A 17,722-nucleotide genomic window follows, 5' to 3' on the forward strand; every position below is an offset into this window, starting at 1 on the left:
AATTTTTCTGTTTTTGATTTGTTAAAAAACTTTGAAATATCCAATAAATGTCGTTCCACTTCATGATTGTGTCCCACTTGTTGTTGATTCTTCACAAAAAAAATACAGTTTTATATCTTTATGTTTGAAGCTTGAAATGTGGCAAAAGGTCGCAAAGTTCAAGGGGGCCGAATACTTTCGCAAGGCACTGTAAATTGGGTGGGCTATTTACCGATGGACTATGTACAGCTGCAGCGATCGGTTAGCTGCTCAGATAGCAGATGTTTAAAGTTGAAAAAGTCTCCAACTTCAACGATTTTTGCAATTCGTTCCAGTCACACTCAGCAGAGAACTGGAAGGAAAGGCGGCCAAATGAGGTGTTGGCTTTAGGGATGGTCAGTGAGATACACCTGCTGGAGCGCGTGCTACGGGTGGGTGTTGCCATCGTGGCCAGTGAACTGAGATAAGGCGGAGCTTTACCTAGCATGGACTTGTAGATGACCTAGAGCCAGTGGGTCTGGCGACAATTATGTAGCGAGGGCCACCGACTAAAGCATACAGGTCACAGTGGTGGGTGGGATAAGGTGCTTTAGTAACAAAGCGGATGGCACTGTGATAAACTGCATCCAGTTAACTGAGTAGAGTATTGGAAGCTATTTTGTAGATGACATCGCCAAAGTCGAGGATCGGTAGGATAGTCAGTTTTACTAGGGTAAGTTTGGTGGCGTGAGTGAAGGAGGCTTTGTTGCGAAATAGAAAGCAGATTCTAGATTTGATTTTGGATTAGAGATGTTTGATATGAGTCTGGAAGGAGAGTTTACAGTCTAGCCAGACACCTAGGTACTTATAGATGTCCACATATTCTAGGTCGGAACCATCCAGGGTGGTGATGCTAGTCGGGCATGTGTCTGAAGTAAAACCTTCCTGTCCGACTCTTTAAAGACAAAGTATTCCTCCACTACGGGGTGAGTAAATGCTGTCCTGATATTTAGAAGCTCTTTTCAGTCATAAGGCATGGTGGTAGAAACATTATGTACAAAATAAGTTACAAATAACTGCAGGACTCAATTGTGGGACCTTATATAGACAGGTGTGTGCCTTTCCAAATCATGTACAGTCAATTGGATTTAGCACAGGTGGACTCCAATCAAGTTGTAGAAACATCTCAAGGATGATCATTGGAAACAGGATGCACCTGAGCTCAATTTCGAGATTCATAGCAAATGGTCTGAATACTTATGTAAATTAGGGACTTCTGTATTTTATTTGTAGTACATTTGCAAAAATGTCTAAAAACCTGTTTTCGCTTTGTCATTATGGGGTATTGTGTATAGATTGATGAGGGGAAAAAATAATTTCATCCATTTTAGAAAAAGGCTGTAATGTAATAGAATGTGGAAATGGTCAAATGGTCTGAATACTTTCTGAACGCATGTGAACAACAGGCACAACTAAGTTGTTTTTCTCAAAATTTCCGGAATGTCACTTGCATCCACTTATATCAGTAAATTTGTAACAGTCTAAACATTACCAAAATTCTATTTGATAAAATAAGCCTAATTTTATTTGATACTCACTCATAGACCTCCCTACACAAAAGGGCTTATCTCACGCAGACAGATTTTGGGTGGAGTAAATCCTCTCGCTTCGCCTCTTCCGCTCTGCCCCTACCCAACCTTAGCCCTACATCAGCACCACCTTGTCAGAAAATCCTAGGGAGAGCCCTGATTGTGCATTTAAACTTATTTCTTGTTAGCTACTGAAGAGCAGTCAATTAACAAGTACCCATAACTCTATAGCCTACCATTCTTACTGAGGCAGTCTTCTGACATCGTTATTAGGATACAAAAAGTGCATTTGCCTGTGATATGACTAGTATGGTTTTCACACTTGCTGTTGTGGGTGCCACCGCGCTCAATTGGTACTAATACAAATTCTTCAATGTTGGCAGGTCTGAATGTTCTAGTAGACAGCCCTATATATACCCTGTGATCAGTGGTGTAAAGTACTTAAGTAAAAATACTTTTACTTCAATACATTCCTTAAGAAAATATTGTACTTTTTACTCCATACGTTTTCCTTGACACACAAAAGTACTCGTTACATTTTGAATGCTTAGCAGGACAGGACAATAATCCAATTCACGCACTTCTTAACCGAACATCCCTGGTCACCCATACTGCCTCTGATCTGGCTAAGTCACGAAACACACATGCTTCGTTTGTAAATTATGTCTGAATGAGTGTGCCCCTGGCTATCCGTAAATTTTAAAAAACAAGAAATTGGTGGTTTCTGGTTTGCTTTATATAAGGAATGTACTTATATTTATATTATATTTACTTATACTTTTACTTTTGATACTTAAGTACATTTTAGCAATTACATTTATGTTTGATACTTAAGTATATTTTAAACCAAATACTTTTAGACTTTTACTCAAGTAGAATTTTACTGGGTGACTTTGACTTTTACTTGAGTCATTTTCTATTAAGGTATCTTTACTTTTACTCAAGTATGACAGTTGGGTACTTTTTTCCACCACTGGCTGTGATATTCTCTCAGGTCTAGACTGATAGCAGACAGTCCTATATATAACATGTGATATTCTCTCGGGTCTAGACTGCTAGCAGACAGTCCTGTATATAACCTATGATATTCTCTCAGGCCTAGACTGCTAGCAAGACAACCCTGTATACACTTGAGTATACTAAACATTAGGATCACCTTCCTAATATTGAGTTGCACCCCAGAACAGCCACATTTTGTCAGGTCATGGACTCTACATGGTGTCGAAAGTGTTCCACATGGATGCTGACCCATGTTAACCCCAATGCTTCCCAAAATTGTGTCAAAATGTCTGGATATCCTTTAGGTGGTGGACCATTCTTGATGCACACAGGAAACTGTTGAAAGAGTTATTTTAAAACAGCAGCTTTGCCGTTCTTGACACAAACCAGTGCGCCCGGCACCTACTACCATACCCTGTTCAAAGTCACTTACATTTTTTGTCTTGCCCATTCACACTCTGAATGGCAGATATACACAATCCATGTCTCAAGGCTTAAGAATCCTTCTTTAACCTGTCTCCTCCCCTTCATCTACACTGATTGAAGTGGATTTAACAAGTGACATTAATAAGGGATTATAGCTTTCACCTGTATTCACCTTGTCAGTCTGTTTCACGGAAAGAGAAGTTTTCATAATGTTTTATATACTCAGTCTATAGCTTGTGATATTCTCTCAGGCCTAGACTGTACTAGCAGGCAGCACCGCACAACCCGTTTTCTCTCTATGGAGCAGGGATGTTCAACTCTTACTCTATGAGGTCCTGAGCTGGTTTTCTTTTTTACCTGGTCATTCATTTCATACGCCTGGTGTCTCAGGTCTAAACCAGTCCCTGATTAAAGAAGAACAATGAAAAAATGCAGTGGGTCAGGCATCAAGGTCCAGAGTTGAGTTTGAAGGCTGCAGATGTTCCAGCCCAACTGAGTGGAATGGCTGAGAGACTAAGCCTGTTTGTCAACAAACACCTCACAGGTAGGTTTACAACAGCTGTGTGCATACCAAATGTTTCAAGTTGAATTAGTCATATGTACAGGATACACATGGTATACACCGTCCAACGTGATGCTTACTTGCAGGTTCCTTCTCGACAATGCAACAATAAGAAATAATAAAAGATAACAATATGAACATAAAGTAAATGGCTCAGTAGAATAAAATACACATTTTAGTATAAGTATAATACAGGAAGACACAATTTATAGTACAATATTCACACATGTATCATAGAAAGGGGTGAATGATAGCGGGCAAGTGTTTAAATTGCGCACTATTAGCAAATTAAATGGCACCCTATTCCTGTGTACTATAAAGGGATTGCACTGCCATTTGGGACTCAGCCATGAAGTTTGCTTGCTGTACACTAAGGTCATTACTGACCAAGATGTTTCATGAGCTGAAATAAAAGATCCCAGAAATGTTCCATGTGCACAAAAAGCTTATTTCTCTCAAATGTTGTGCACTCATTTGTTTACATTCCTGTTAATAAGCATTGCACCTAGTTGTGATATTTCACCTTTATTTAACCAGGTAGGCCAATTGAGAACAAGTTCTCATTTACAACTGCGACCTGTCCAAGATAAAGCAAAGCAGTGTGACAAAAATAACAACACAGAGTTACACAATTGGCATGCTGACTGCAGGCATGTCCACCAGAGCTCTTGCCAGAGAATTGAATGTTCATTTCTCTACCAGAATTTGGCAGTACGTCCAACCAGCCTTACAACCGCAGACCACGTGCATGGCGCCATGTGGGCGAGTGGTTTGCTGACGTCAACGTTGTGAACAGAGTGCCCCATGCTGGCGGTGGGGTTATGGTATGGGCAGGCATAAGCTACGGACAACGAACACAATTGCATTTTATCAATGTCAATTTCAATGCACAAAGATAGCGTGACGGGATCCTGAGGACCAGTGTCGTGCCATTCATCCGCCTACAAAACTGCATGTTTCAACATGATAATTCACGGACGCATGTCGCAAGCATCAGCACACAATTCCTGGAAGCTGAAAATATCCCAGTTCTTCAATGGCCTGCATACTCACCAGACATGTCACCCATTGAGCACGTTTGGGATGCTTTGGATCGATGTGTACGACAGCGTGTTCCAGTTCCTGCCAATATCCAGTAACTTCACACAGCCATTGAAGAAGAGTGGAACAACATTCCACAGGCCACATTCAACAGTCTGAACAACTCTATGCGAAGGAGATGTGTCACGCTGCATGAAGCAAATGGTGGTCACACCAGATACTGAGTGGTTTTCTGATCCACACCCTACCTTTTTTAAGGTATCTGTGACCAACAGATGCATATCTGTATTCCCAGTCATGTGAAATCCATAGATTAGGGCCAAGAGAAGTTATTTAAATTGACTGATTTCCTTATTTGAACCGCAACATGCAAAATCTGTTGCATGTTGCGTTTGATCAATTTCCCACAAACAAAAAGGGCGTCTCAACACAGAGTTGAGAGTTAGAATAGTAGAATACCCAAGGTGCAATTTCAAAATGTGTTTATGCTTTAGCAGTTTTTCTCTTATGTCAGTCAGTGATAGTCACTCAATTGGCCATGTCAGCAAAAAAAACATGTAGATTGGTATATTAGTCTAGCAGCCAGCTATCTAAACTTGTGGTAATCATGGTCGAATAACCGCCCGGCCATTGATTTTGTTAATCAGTCTGACTTCGATATCATATTAAAAACTGAAAACATTGTGTAGAATTGCATGAAATGACCTGTTAAGTTGCTAAATCTTCTCTCCACCCCATGACAAAATGTGTAGAATTGCAACAAACTTGTTTAAAACAGCAACATTTTCTCTACACCCCATGGCAAAATGTGTAGGATTGTATGAAATAATAATGACAAAGTAAACAATACACCTAACAAAGTAAACAATACACATGCACTTCTAAATGTAATTTGACTGACTAATATAGTCATATTTGATTATTGACCGCCACCCCTACATACATAGCTTCTGCCTCTAAATGCCATGCCTATGAAGGGTAGGACCTAATGGTCTTTGTTTGTTTTTCCTATGAGTCCTTCAACCTCGAGCACAAGGTGGCGCCAGTTTGATGTAATTCGTGTTCACAGCTTCAATGTTTTTACAATATTACAATTCCAGGCTGCCATAGGACAAAAATAAAACTAACACCATTGGGGTGTGCACCATATTTACATTGAATTCCAAGGTGAAGTTTTCTCACAAAAGTTATATCAAATCAAATAAATTGCTGTAGAATTTGTAGAGTGCAGGCAGTGTCGGATCGTGCAGAAGATATTTCCGGAGGTCAGGGTGTTGGGAGTGTGGGCAGGCTTAGCGATGGGCTGGTCCAGGCGCGCTCAACGATGAAAAACAACGGGGATATATACCAACCGCCACAGTAGAGGCAGACATAGCGGAATCACCAAGCACTGTAAACATTAGCGTTGCATTTTAATTCCTGCAGATAGTGTTACTTGGGTTTTAATTCCTACGACAGAGGGTGTGACGCGCACCCACAAAGGACAAGGCGCGGAAAATGCACTGAGGTAAGCGCTCAACATAACTTAATGGATACCTGAATGTTTTTTTTCTTTGATGTAAATTCGTTTTGAGTAATCAACATATTCGTGATAATCCATTTGCCGATACACACCTTTCATTTGGTGACATTGCTCCGCAATTAAGCCTATACTATAATGTGTGATGCATGCCTGCCATACCACTGATGGGAGAATGACCAGTGATGTAGAAAATAAAACCATCTCCAACCTGAAATTAATAACATTTCTAATTCCCTATAATATCATTTCAAAAGCCTAGCTGATCCACCTTTTTCTCCCAGCTGTGCTGCCTACTATGGCCTACATTTTTATTGGTCTGCTAATCATCACCAGCAATCTGTTCTGCCGCAGCAGACATGGATGCCTATGATTTATGGACATTCTTCGTCAGAATAGTATAGCCTATCTATTCTTTTCGATGTTAGAAATTCGTTTCTTTTGTCTTTAAACGTATTACACGGTGGTTATGTTATATTCGAGTTGACAAAGCCCATGCATGGCAGATGCTCTTATTTTACAACGTCAAACCGCATAAAAGGAATTGGATTATGTCACGAGGAGGGACCGTCTTGCATGGGTGCGCCCTTTATTTGTAATTTTAGGGGATTGGTCATTTCGCTTTTTATTATGCAAATTGGGCCTGTGTAGCCAGGCTATAATGGATTCTTGAGGACAAAAAGTGGCGTCTCCGCTCACCTCTTGGTAACACCACAACATAGCTCGGCATATTGCGGGTGGCCATCAGTTTAGATCCTCCTGCCAGGCAGGGCTGAAACATCAGTCGCGCAGTGGGAGCTGATGTTGCAGCGCTGCTCGTCTGGTTGCTAGGCAGCCGTGCAGGGGCCATGGGGTATCATATGAGGGATGCTGCTATTGAGGAACTGAACAAAATGGGGAGGCTAGGCCTATTTTTTTAAAGGAGTCACTTAAATCCACTTTCACCTCCCCAAAGCATTGCTCTCTTCAGATGACAATTTGTTTTGAACAGACCTAGTGGTTAGAGCGTTGGGCCAGTAACCGAAAGGTTCCTGGATCAAATCCCCACGCTGACAAGATAAACATCTGTCATTCTGCCCCTGAGCAAGGCAGTTAACCCACTGTTCCCAGGGCGCCGAAGACTTGGATGTGGATTACGGCAGTCCCGGTACCTCTCTGATTCAAAGGGGTTGGGTTAAATGCGGAAGACACGTTTCAGTTGAAGGCATTCAGTTGTCAACTGACTAGGTATCCCCCTTTCCCTTGACCATGCTTTAGTAATCATAATCAAATGGCTTCTTTCATGTACAGTGCATTCAGAAAGTATTCAGACCCCTTCACTTTTCCCACATTTTGTTACGTTACAGCCTTATTCTAAAATGGATTACATACATATTTTACCACATCAATCGACACACAATACCCCATAAGGCCAGAGCAAAAACTGGTTTTTAGAAATCTTTGCAAATGTATTAAAAATAAAAAACAGAAATACCTTAAGTATTCAGACCCTTTGCTATTAAACTCAAAATTGAGCTCAGGTGCATCCTGTTTCCATTGATCTTCCTTGTTATTTTTCTACAACTAAATTGGTGTCCACCTGTGGTAAATGAATTAATTGGACATGATTTGGAAAGGCACACACCTGTCTATATCATGTCACACAGTTGACAGTGTATGTCTGAGCAAAAACCAAGCAATGAGGTCCAAGGAATTGTCCTTGGAGCTCCGAGACAGGATTGAGACAGGATTGAGACAGGATTTTGAGGTACCAGCGGATGTAAGGAGGGCTAAATCAATACATTTGATTTGATTTGATATTTCTCCCTCACAGTGGAGGGGTAGACTTTTATCTGTGGAGTAATGGGTGGGTGTATGTAGATAAGACAAGCACCCAGCATTTGTTCATGGCACAAGCCCTTTATACTCTGAGAGAAATCTGGTCTCTGGTGAACCAGCCACATCATGGAGACTGTTGAGGATTAGTTTCTAGGAACTCTGATAGTCTCAATGTATAATATGTCGGTGTATCTATCCTTAGTGGGACGCCACAGGTTACATTACTAAATGGAGTCTATTTCACTGCATCATCATTCATTAGTAGGTGAAACCGAAGTCTGTGTGCTTCTAACAATATAGCTCCACTGCCCCTAGTGGACTAGTGGTCCTCTGCTCACAAACACACGTGACCGCCTTCCTTGACAAACTACGAACCGATTGAACGACAGAAACATGTCTAATTTGACAGCTCCATTGGCAACATTTCAAGCTAGCTGTGGAGTGAGCTCATGGCATGTTCTTAACTCCATGGCATTAAACTACATAGTTTGATGCAGCTATTCGCAATGGAATCGGTTCAATTGTAGCCTAAGTGTACAGATAAACTACACACAAGTTTATGTGGAATATCTTTTATGTTCCAGATACGAATACTTATCATAAACATTATCGGTATGAAGTAAGTCAGAAAATCAATAATGTATGGAGACCTAATGGCTGAAGAGGAAGGGAGACAAGATGCAGGAGAGAGGAAACAGTGGAGACATTGCTGTCCGGAGAGATGCACTGTCCCCATTTACAGAATCTAGGAAAGTGCTTAAGGTAGACAGACCCTTCCTGGCCCTGTCCTTGGTTCAACTCCAGCTGTCTTTGTATCTTTTTAGACTATGTTTTATCTAGGCTCCATGTTCTGTTTAAAACATGTCATGAAAATGCATTCTCAAGTTCCCAGTTGTTCTGCTGAACTTTAAAGCTGCCTGTTTGTCTATTTTTCATAGATTTTCTATTGTTGAGTGTGCATTTTGATATTTCTTTCCAGTTAACATCCTTCATCCTCCTCAATGTGTTGTCCCAACCGAGGCAGTGCATGACAGCCATTGGTTCAGAAGAATGCCCACTCATCATTGATTGTGTATAGTTCACAAGTTTGAGCATAATTGTCGATAACTATAAATGAAAACCATAATTACATCCTTTCAGAAGCCTGGCTCTAATCTCAGGGCCTGTTTCGCGTGTTTAGATGCTGATGGTTTGACAGATTTTCTGCAACGATTTTCCAGCATCCTGTCCAGTTTAGAAATCTACCCAGCTGATATAGCAGAACATGTAAATAAAAATAAAAGAGAGCCGCACACTCTAGGAGCTCAGATGCAAAATGTAATTACCAACGTTTCGACAGCCAAGCTGTCTTCATCAGGGTATAATCACAAACACTGCGGGATGACTCGTTTATGTAGTGTATAAGAGACAGAGGTGTCTGTAATCGTGGCCTAATATCATTGGTTAATGATCAAATATTAAAATGGCATACCAAGAACAGCATACAAACAACAAATGGATAGTATACGATCATAAATTAATTCAAGACTACACAAGCTTACGAACAATTACAATGGCAAAGTCACAATAATCACAAGAATGGCTTCGGATCAAAGTCTACATAGCAGAACATGTAACCATTTACCCCTGGTCACGATCATTTTACATAGTGTATTATCAGACCACTCAGTTCCTCCTGTCCGTTTGTTCGTTTAGAACACACCCAGGCTATTAAAACCCTTTCCTGCAGCAGTCAAATGACCAAATCCCCCTCTAGTGGCCTCATTGGTGGAATGTTATTCATATTTTTCATAATTTCATAATTAATCAACATTATTTCAAAAACCCACGGACAATCAGGTGTTTCTATTTCAAACGGTTTCATTATATTTCAGTCTTCTGTGATATACAAAGTGTAATATTGGGATGCAAACTCAAAATCATATACATTTAAACTATTATCTTTTTTTGAAGCCCAGAACCATGTGTGTGAGGTCTTTACTTTTCTTTCAAAGTATATTTGTTTAATACTACTAAGAAACATTCTGTATGAACCTGATTTAGCCCACTGCAGTAAAAGGTTAAATAATCTGACTAAATAATGAGGACCGGAGCACAGAAGAGACGACTAATATTATACAAGGGTTAATTTAAAACGTTAACATCCCTACCAATAATGCTCAAGAGGAACTTTGATTAAAGCAATCCAACGCAATTTGGCCTGTTCATTTATGAAAGATGATCTCATCATTATGCATATAATTATGCTTGAATATTCAGGAAGATATGAACGCTGAGTTTTCTGTTATTTTTAGAACTTGAGATGAAAAGGGGGTCTAGATCTAAAATGCCAATGACAAAGACACTGTATCTTCACCCAGATATATTTGTTTAAGTTAGCTAGGTAGTGACAACTGGCTGAGATGAAAGTGGGTTAGCATGGATAAACAAGACAGAATCAATGCTGACTTTTTCCAATGTAGTTCCATAATTAGTTTGTATCCACTAACTGCACTTTCTCTCATTAACCTAATGAAAGCCTGGCCAGAGAAATCAATCTGGGACTACTCTCCTATTCACCCTCTCTTTCCTCTAACTGGTTCTCCAGCTCAGGAGATGCAGGAGTCAGGAGAAAGGCCTGGCTGCCATATCAATCCAGTGAAAGAGGCCGGTGCATTTACACAGATCAATAAATATTTGCACACATGCACATTAAATGTGGTTTCCACATACCCAATGCCTAATTTGGACTGGCAGAGGCTCATCATATAACCAGCAGTCAGAGCTCCCCTGTCAGAGCTCCCCTCTCCTTCTCTTTCCTCTGGATTTTCCTGGAGCTCAGGTGATGAGGCTGGGGAGCAGCAGGAGGAGGAAGTAGTGGTGGAGGAGCAGTATATTTGTCCTGAGGACCAGGTTGGCTCTGGTCAAGTGTGGAATACTATATAGGGAATAGGGTGCCATTTGGGATGCAGTCACACTCACAACCACACCACAGCACAGCACAGCATGAACTGGAACCTGCCAGGGCAGAGGAAACATACATTAGTATGTTTATATCAATCAATCAAATGTATTTATAAAGCCCTACTTAAATCAGCTGATGTCACAAAGTGCTGTCCAAAAACCCAGCCAAAAACTCCAAACAGCAAGCAATGCAGGTGTAGAAGCACGGTGGCTAGAAAAAACTCCCTAGAAAGGCCGGAACCTAGGAAGAAACCTAGAGAGGAACCAGGCTGCGAGGGGTAGCCAGTCCTCTTCTGGCTGTGCCAGGTGGAGATTATAACAGAACATGGCCAAGATGTTCAAATGTTCATAGATGACCAGCAGGGTCCAATAATAATAATCACAGTGGTTGTAGAGGGTGCAACAGGTAGGTCTTGAAAACAGTAGGTCTGGGACAGGTAGCATGTTTGGTGAACAGGTAAGGGTTCCATAGTCGCAGGCAGAACAGTTGAAACTGGAGCAGCAGCACGACCAGGTGGACTGGGGACAGCAAGGAGTCCATGTGGTCCTGAGGCATGGTCCTTGTGCTCAGGTCCTCTGAGAGAGAGAGAGAGAGAGAGAGAGAGAGAAAGAGAGAGAAAGTGAGAGAATGAAAGTGAGAGAATGAAAGTGAGAGAGAGAGAGAGAGAGAGAGAGAGGGATAATGAAAGTGAGAGAGAGAGAAATAGAGAGAGCATAGTAAAATTCACACAGGACACCGGATAAGACAGGATAAATACTCCAGATATAACAGACTGACCCTAGCCCCCCGACACATAAACTATTGCAGCATGAATACTGGCGGTTGAGACAGGAGGGGTTGGGAGACACTGTGGCCCCGTCCAACAATACCCACGGACAAGGCCAAACAGGCAGGATATAACCCACTTTTCCAAAGCACAGCCCCACACCACTAGAGGGATATCTTCCACCACCAACTTACCATCCTGAGACAAGGCCGAGTATAGCCCACGAAGATCTCCCCCAAGGCACAAACACAAGGGGGATGCCAACCCAGACAGGAAGATAATGTTGGTGACTCAACCCACTCAAGTGACATACCCCTCCTAGGGACAGCATGGAAGATCACCATTAAGCCAGTGACTCAGCCCCTGTAATAGGGTTTGAGGCAGAGAATCCCAGTGGAGAGAGGGGAACCGGCCAGGCAGAGACAGCAATGGCGGTTCGTTGCTCCAGTGCCTTTCTGTTCACCTTCACACTTCTGGGCCATACTACACTCAATCATAGGACCCACTGAAGAGATGAGTCTTCAATAAAGACTTAAAGGTTGAGACCGAGTCTGTGTCTCTCGCATGGATAGGCAGACCATTCCATAAAAATGGAGCTCTATAGGAGAAAGCCCTGCCTCCAGCTGTTTGCTTAGAAATTCCAGGGACAGTAAGGAGGCCTGTGTCTTGTGACCATAGCGTATGTGTAGGTATGTACGGCAGGACCAAATTGGAAAGATGGGTAGGAGCAAGCCCGTGTAATGCTTTGTAGGTTAGCAGTAAAACCTGGAAATCAGCCCATGCCTTAACAGGAAGCCAGTGTAGAGAGGCTAGCACTGGACTAATATGATCACATTTTTGGGTTCTAGTCAAGATTCTAGCAGCCGTGTTTAGCACTAACTTAAGTTTATTTCGTGCTTTATCCAAGGTAGCCGGAAAGTAGAGCATTGCAGTAGTCTAACCTAGAAGTGACAAAAGCATGGATACATTTTTCTGCATCATTTTTGGGCAGAAAGTTTCAGATTTTTGCAATGTTATGTAGATGGAAAAAAGCTATCCTTGAAACAGTATTGATACAGTATGTTCGTCAAAAGAGAGATCAGGGTCCAGATTAACGCAGAGGTCCTTCACAGTTTTATTTGAGACGACTGTAAAACCATCAAGATTAATTCTCAGCGTCAACAGAAGATCTCTTTGTTTCTTGGGACCTAGAACTAGCATCTCTGTTTTGTCCAAGTTTAAAAGTAGAAAATTTGTCGCCATCCACTTCCTTATGTCTGGAACACAGGCTTCCAGGGAGGGCAATTTTGGGGCTTCGCCATGTTTCATCGAAATGTACAGCTGTGTGTCATCCGCATAGCAGTGAAAGTTAACATTATGTTTCCGAATGACATCACCTAGAGGTAAAATATATAGTGAAAACAATAGTGGTCCAAAAACAGAGCCTTGAGGAACACCCAAATTTACAGTTGATTTATCAGAGAACAAATCATCTACAGACAAACTCATATCTTTCCGACAGATAAGATCTAAACCAGGCCAGAACTTGTCCGTGTAGACCAATTTGGGGTTCCAATCTTTCCAAATGAATGTGGTGATCGATGGTATCAAAAGCAGCACTAAGGTCTAGGAGCACGTGGACAGATGTAGAGCCTCGGTCTGATGCCATTAAAAGGTCATTTACCACCTTCACAAGTGCAGTCTCAGTGCTATGATGGGGTCTAAAACCAGATTGAAGCATTTCGTATACATTGTTTGTCTTCAGGAAGGCAGCTTTTTCAAAACATTTTGAGAGGAATGGGAGATTTGATATAGGCCGATAGTTTTTATATTTTCTCGGTCCAGGTTTGGCTTTTTCAAGAGAGGCTTTATTACTGCCACTTTTAGTGAGTTTGGTACACATCCGGTGGATAGAGAGCCGTTTAATGTTCAACATAGGAGGGCCAAGCAAAGGAAGCAGCCCTTTCAGTAGTTTAGTTGGAATAGGGTCCGTATGCAGCTTGTAGGTTTAGAGGCCATGATTATTTTCATCAATGTGTCAAGAGATATAGTATTAAAAACACTTGAGTGTCTCACTTGATCCTAGGTCCTGGCAGTGTTGTGCAGACTCAGGACAACTGAGCTTTGGAGGAATATGCAGATTTAAAGAGGAGTCTGTAATTTGCTTTCTAATGATCATGATCTTTTCGTCAAATAAGTTCATGAATTTATCACTGCTGAAGTGAAAGAGGGAATGGATGGAAAGCTTAGGCAAATAAATAAGTAACCTGTATTAAAAATGATGAAAAATCAACCTGAATGTGGTGTTACAGTACACATAATTAAGATTTTTCTGTGATAGTGCACAATGCTTTCTGTGTACCAAGGTTATTTCAAGTTTGTACCACCACAGAAAAAATTCCTTCAAATGACAGGTTGTGGGCAGCAGTTCATCCATACTATTAGGCCTGGTGGTGGGAGTGACTTGGTATTTGGGAGTAGATTTAATGCATTAGGGAGGAGGAATTAAGAGTGCATTTAGATCAGTGGCGGTCGGTGCAGTTTAAGATGAGGGAGGGTGATTATTTTTTTATGAGCATGACCTTATTTCTATTACAGCAAATTGGATGGCTGTCATTCATATTCCATTCACCCAGTTCAATGTAACATTGATAGGTTTAGCCTACTACATGATGCTTCAATTTTCTCTATACCCATCATGAGGTTGCTACAACCTAGCCTATGAATGAAAGTTTACAACATAGGTGCACACGTCGAGAGAAAAATTTGAGGTGAAAGACAGTGACACAAGGACAGAGAGTGACATATTCAATACTGCCTTTCACACTCTTGCCTGCATCGAGCTGATCTAGGGTGTAATCATTAGTCCTAAAGTTGCAAACAAGACTTTCTCGTGCAGGTATGTTTATCCCCGTTTTGCTCCGTTTGCTTCCATTTCAGAAACGTTTTTCAACAGAATACAACCTTGATCACACGTAAACACAGTTCACTCTCATAGCAGCCACATTGTATTCCTTCTTGCATCTACATGCTCTCTTCCTCTCACTTTTTCCCATTGCTTGTGGATTTCAATGCACAACACATCAGATGTCTGTGACCAGGCAAAAAAATACTTTCTATCCCAAACCATATCATAACCGGTAACCGTTAAAAACAGCCTACATTTTTGTCACCATATTAGCTAAAGTAACGTCATAGTCAACAAAGCTAATAGAACAAACACGTTAGTAAACCCGCTACAATCATCCAGTACCGCGTACAGTCAGTAAGCAGTTTAGCAGTTACACTGGCGAGAATCCCTCGCTGTTTGAGCTGGGTTTGAGTAGGCTAAATTAGCTAGCTGCATTAATTACCGAAGTAAGTAAAGTGGAAGAAATACAAGGAAATCTATCTCTCTCGCTCTCTCTCTCTCTCTCTCTCTCTTGCTTCTACACGTTTGAATAAAATTATTTGTTTAAAACTGTTCAACTATTGTCTTTCTCTCTCTTTGAGTCAACTACTTACCACATTTTATGCTCTGCAGTGCTAGCTAGCTGTAGCTTATGCTTTCAGTACTAGATTCATTCTCAGATCCTTTGATTGGGTGGACAACATGCCAGTTCATGCTGCAGGAGCTCTGATAGGTTGGAGGATGTCCTCCATAAGTTTTCATAGTTACTGTGTAAGTCTATAGAAGGGGGTGAGAACCATGAGTCTTCTAGGTCAATGTACCCAGAGGAAGACGGATATGGATTCCATAGACGGAAGCTAGCTGTCCTCCAGCTACACCATGGTGCTTCCCTACAGAGTATTGTTGAGGCTACTGTAGACCTTCATTGTAAAACAGTGTGTTTTAATTAGTTATCTGGTGACTAAAAAGCTAAAAAGGACAACTTTTTAAATGTTTCACTATTTTATTTTTATGAAATTCACTGAGGAGGAGCCACCACTGATTTAGATAGTAGTAGAATGTTTACAGATTATGGGTCAAAACAGTTTGGGAGCTTGGGAAAATTTACCAACACAAAGTGCATATCCTGAAATTCACCATTGACTATTTAAATGGATAGTTCAACCAATATATACATTTTCATAATTCAGAGAAATGCACATAGATTTGTATGTTTGGTTAAATATGCATTTATTATCTGAGTTCATCACCATGTTTGCCTATTCTTGAGATGTCTACAATACCAGGCATGTTATTTTCACGTTATTTTCACGTGAAATATATTTTTTCCTCATCAATCATAATTCCTCAGAATAACAAAGCAAAAACAGGTTCTTAGAAAGTTTTGATAATTTATTTGAAAAAACTACTGAAATATTACATTTACATAAGTATTCAGACCCTTTACTCAGTACTGTGTTGAAGCACCTTTGGTGCAGCATAGAGTCTTCTTGGGTATGACGCTACAAGCTCGGCACACCTGTATTCTTCTCTGCAGTTCTTCTCAAGCCTTGTCAGGTTGGATGGGGTGCGTCACTGCACAACTATTTTCACGTCTCTCCAGAGATATTCGATTGGGTTGAGTCCGGGCTATGGCTGGGCCACTCAAGGACGTTCAGAGACTTGTCCCGAAGCCACTCCTGCGTTGTTTTGGCTGTGTGCTTAGGGTCATTGTTCTGTTGAAAGATGAACCTTTGCCCCAGTCTGAGGTCCTGAGTGCTCTGGCACAGATTTTCATCAAGGATCTCTCTGTACTTTGCTCTGTTAATCTTTCCCTCGATCCTGACTAGTCTCGAAATCCCTGCTGCTGAAAAACATCCCCACAGCATAGTGCTGCCACCACCATGCTTCACCGTAGGGATGGTGCCAGGTTTCCTTCAGACATGACGCTTGGCATTCAGGCCAAATAGTTCAATCTTGGTTTCATTAGACCAGAGAATCTTGTTTCTCATGGTCTGAGAGTCTTTAGGGGACATTTGGCAAACTCCAAGTGGGCTGTCAGGTGCCTTTTACTGAGGAGTGGCTTCTGCCTGGCCACTCTACCATAAAGGCCTGATTGGTGGAGTGCAGCAGGGATGGTTATCCTTCTGGAAGGCTCTCCCATCTCCACAGAGGAACTCTAGAGCTATGTCAGTGACCATCGGTTCTAGGTCTACTCCCTGACCAAGGCCCTTCTCCCCGATTACTCAATTTGGTCGGGCAGCCAGCTCCTTGAAGAGTCTTGGTGGTTCCAAACTTCTTCCATTAATAATAATGGAAGCCGCTGTGTTCTTGGAGATCTTCAATGCTGCAGAATTCTTTATGGTACCCTTCCCCACATCTATGCCTCGACACAATCCTATCTCGGAGCTCTACGGACAATTCCTTCGACAACATGGCTTGATTTTTGCTCTGATGTGCACTCCCAACTATGAGACCTTATATAGACAGGTGTGTGCCTTTCCAAATCATGTCCAATCAATTGAATTTACCACAGGTGTAGTCCAAGTTGTAGAAACATCTCAAGGTTAATAAATGGAAACAGGATGAACCTGAATCAGTTTCGAGTCTCATAGCAAATGGTCTGAATACTTATGTAAATAAGGTATTTCTGTGTTTTATTTGTAAGAAATTTGTAAATACCTCATAAATTATTTTATTTAAGCAATTTTAGAAAAAGGCTGTAATGTAACAAAATGTGGAAAAAGTTAAGTGGTCTGAATGCTTTCTGAAGGCACTGTGCATGTGGCTAATCAGAGTAGTTTCAGATAGCACAGGAGAGAGGGCGTGTTTGTGGTCTTATCTGCTGTTAGCAGAAATGTGTATGTTCACTGGGGGAGGGTTGGTTGGCTCTTTTTGAAAACCTTTACGGTAAGCCTTTACTGGTTCTCCCATTACTGGCCCTCTATGATTGAGTTGACTTCCTGCTGGCGGGTGTTGTAATGTTTCTGTCTGAGCTCTTACTGCAAATGCTGCATTTCTCCACTTCCTATTGGTTCCGCTAGCCAACATCCCACACAGGCTTTACTCTGTGGAATATCTCATCCCTGGTTTTGGGGTGGGAGGTAAACTCATATGTCTATGTTGAAAGTTGAGGCTTGGTACCTACAGTAGATTACAATAAAAACAACAAAAAATACAGTCCATTCATGCACTGTATTTATTGTTGCATAAATTAAGTGTGTGCGTCACTAGCATGACTTAAAATTCTAT

General features: G+C 41.3%; 1 protein-coding gene across 9 annotated transcripts in view; it reads left to right on the forward strand.

Moving 5' to 3' along the window:
* The first annotated feature begins 5,709 nt into the window (after window positions 1-5,709).
* LOC135543535 (beta-adducin-like) overlaps window positions 5,710-17,722 on the forward strand; it is a 31,574-nt gene continuing 19,561 nt past the window's right edge. For 3 of the 9 annotated variants that reach the window (XM_064970912.1, XM_064970901.1, XM_064970905.1), the window contains exon 1: window positions 5,714-6,082. The gene's annotated coding sequence lies outside the window, so the exon portion shown is untranslated. Of the gene's footprint in view, window positions 6,083-17,722 lie in introns of all 9 variants that reach the window. The other 6 variants (XM_064970882.1, XM_064970891.1, XM_064970946.1 and 3 more) reach the window with 5 other exon arrangements.

This window comes from Oncorhynchus masou, chromosome 1, assembly GCF_036934945.1.
Source record: "Oncorhynchus masou masou isolate Uvic2021 chromosome 1, UVic_Omas_1.1, whole genome shotgun sequence".
NCBI lineage: Eukaryota > Metazoa > Chordata > Actinopteri > Salmoniformes > Salmonidae > Oncorhynchus > Oncorhynchus masou.